This window comes from Salmo salar, unplaced genomic scaffold (genome assembly GCF_905237065.1).
Source record: "Salmo salar unplaced genomic scaffold, Ssal_v3.1, whole genome shotgun sequence".
Taxonomy (NCBI): domain Eukaryota; kingdom Metazoa; phylum Chordata; class Actinopteri; order Salmoniformes; family Salmonidae; genus Salmo; species Salmo salar.
Window position 1 is genome coordinate 112,501 of NW_025549115.1, and position 2,500 is coordinate 115,000.

The following is a 2,500-nucleotide window of genomic DNA, read 5'->3' on the forward strand; positions in this document are numbered from 1 at the left end:
GTTGTAGCAAGAGATTGTTTCTCGCTTACGGCCATACCAGCCTGGGTACGCCCGATCTCGTCTGATCTCGGAAGCTAAGCAGGGTCGGGCCTGGTTAGTACTTGGATGGGAGACCGCCTGGGAATACCAGGTGCTGTAAGCATTTTGTCCACGAGGGTGTGCTCTTGCACTATTTCATCAGCAACACTGCCTTGTAGTAAGCATTTAATGATGAATTGACTAAATGCAGCTTCCTGCCTTTTTAATAGGATCAAATTTCCTTGTGTTTTCAATTAGCATCTGCCTTGTATTTATAAGACAAACAAGAATATTGTTGCTGAATGCAGCTTGTGTGTGCTTTGTGCTCCTTTGACCTGTTCAAATGATGAAAGGAAATAAAGTTTGTATTTTATCCAACAACCTGTGCTAAAAAGTGATGGGAACAGTGTTTATAATTTCTTCTACTTTTTCAGTGACACAAAGTTCAAGCTGCTTATCTAATTGGTGAAAATGCAATGTCTGTTTATCAGACTCATTTTGACTATATATGTTGTAGAAAGAGATTGTTTCTCGCTTAAGGCCATACCAGCCTGGGTACGCCCGATCTCGTCTGATCTCGGAAGCTAAGCAGGGTCGGGCCTGGTTAGTACTTGGATGGGAGACCGCCTGGGAATACCAGGTGCTGTAAGCATTTTGTCCACGAGGGTGTGCTCTTGCACTATTTCATCAGCAACACTGCCTTGTAGTAAGCATTTAATGATGAATTGACTAAATGCAGCTTCCTGCCTTTTTAATAGGATCAAATTTCCTTGTGTTTTCAATTAGCATCTGCCTTGTATTTATAAGACAAACAAGAATATTGTTGCTGAATGCAGCTTGTGTGTGCTTTGTGCTCCTTTGCCCTGTTCAAATGATGAAAGGAAATAAAGTTTGTATTTTATCCAACTACCTGTGCTAAAAAGTGATGGGAACAGTGTTTATAATTTCTTCTACTTTTTCAGTGACACAAAGTTCAAGCTGCTTATCTAATTGGTGAAAATGCAATGTCTGTTTATCAGACTCATTTTGACTATATATGTTGTAGAAAGAGATTGTTTCTCGCTTACGGCCATACCAGCCTGGGTACGCCCGATCTCGTCTGATCTCGGAAGCTAAGCAGGGTCGGGCCTGGTTAGTACTTGGATGGGAGACAGCCTGGGAATACCAGGTGCTGTAAGCATTTTGTCCACGAGGGTGTGCTCTTGCACTATTTCATCAGCAACACTGCCTTGTAGTAAGCATTTAATGATGAATTGACTAAATGCAGCTTCCTGCCTTTTTAATAGGATCAAATTTCCTTGTGTTTTCAATTAGCATCTGCCTTGTATTTATAAGACAAACAAGAATATTGTTGCTGAATGCAGCTTGTGTGTGCTTTGTGCTCCTTTGCCCTGTTCAAATGATGAAAGGAAATAAAGTTTGTATTTTATCCAACAACCTGTGCTAAAAAGTGATGGGAACAGTGTTTATAATTTCTTCTACTTTTTCAGTGACACAAAGTTCAAGCTGCTTATCTAATTGGTGAAAATGCAATGTCTGTTTATCAGACTCATTTTGACTATATATGTTGTAGAAAGAGATTGTTTCTCGCTTACGGCCATACCAGCCTGGGTACGCCCGATCTCGTCTGATCTCGGAAGCTAAGCAGGGTCGGGCCTGGTTAGTACTTGGATGGGAGACCGCCTGGGAATACCAGGTGCTGTAAGCATTTTGTCCACGAGGGTGTGCTCTTGCACTATTTCATCAGCAACACTGCCTTGTATTAAGCATTTAATGATGAATTGACTAAATGTCTGTTTTATCAGACTCACTTTGACTATATATGTTGTAGCAAGAGATTGTTTCTCGCTTACGGCCATACCAGCCTGGGTACGCCCGATCTCGTCTGATCTCGGAAGCTAAGCAGGGTCGGGCCTGGTTAGTACTTGGATGGGAGACCGCCTGGGAATACCAGGTGCTGTAAGCATTTTGTCCACGAGGGTGTGCTCTTGCACTATTTCATCAGCAACACTGCCTTGTAGTAAGCATTTAATGATGAATTGACTAAATGCAGCTTCCTGCCTTTTTAATAGGATCAAATTTCCTTGTGTTTTCAATTAGCATCTGCCTTGTATTTATAAGACAAACAAGAATATTGTTGCTGAATGCAGCTTGTGTGTGCTTTGTGCTCCTTTGCCCTGTTCAAATGATGAAAGGAAATAAAGTTTGTATTTTATCCAACAACCTGTGCTAAAAAGTGATGGGAACAGTGTTTATAATTTCTTCTACTTTTTCAGTGACACAAAGTTCAAGCTGCTTATCTAATTGGTGAAAATGCAATGTCTGTTTATCAGACTCATTTTGACTATATATGTTGTAGAAAGAGATTGTTTCTCGCTTAAGGCCATATCAGCCTGGGTACGCCCGATCTCGTCTGATCTCGGAAGCTAAGCAGGGTCGGGCCTGGTTAGTACTTGGATGGGAGACCGCCTGGGAATACCAG

General features: G+C 41.6%; 6 non-coding genes across 6 annotated transcripts in view; all 6 read left to right on the forward strand.

The window, feature by feature from the left end:
- The first annotated feature begins 23 nt into the window (after positions 1 to 23).
- Positions 24 to 142, forward strand: LOC123735276 (5S ribosomal RNA). Its single transcript, XR_006765358.1, has one exon. It is a non-coding gene; the product is annotated as a 5S ribosomal RNA (ribosomal RNA).
- A 409-nt stretch (positions 143 to 551) lies between these two features.
- LOC123735510 (5S ribosomal RNA) lies at positions 552 to 670 on the forward strand. The gene has a single exon (XR_006765592.1). It is a non-coding gene; the product is annotated as a 5S ribosomal RNA (ribosomal RNA).
- A 409-nt stretch (positions 671 to 1,079) lies between these two features.
- LOC123735540 (5S ribosomal RNA) lies at positions 1,080 to 1,198 on the forward strand. The gene has a single exon (XR_006765623.1). It is a non-coding gene; the product is annotated as a 5S ribosomal RNA (ribosomal RNA).
- A 409-nt stretch (positions 1,199 to 1,607) lies between these two features.
- Positions 1,608 to 1,726, forward strand: LOC123735277 (5S ribosomal RNA). Its single transcript, XR_006765359.1, has one exon. It is a non-coding gene; the product is annotated as a 5S ribosomal RNA (ribosomal RNA).
- Positions 1,727 to 1,865: 139 nt separating this feature from the next.
- On the forward strand, positions 1,866 to 1,984 carry LOC123735278 (5S ribosomal RNA). The gene has a single exon (XR_006765360.1). It is a non-coding gene; the product is annotated as a 5S ribosomal RNA (ribosomal RNA).
- A 409-nt stretch (positions 1,985 to 2,393) lies between these two features.
- The window catches only part of LOC123735552 (5S ribosomal RNA), a 119-nt gene continuing 12 nt past the window's right edge, over positions 2,394 to 2,500 (forward strand). The window contains exon 1 of the ribosomal RNA XR_006765635.1: positions 2,394 to 2,500. This exon is cut by the window's right edge and continues 12 nt beyond it. This is a non-coding gene — a ribosomal RNA (5S ribosomal RNA).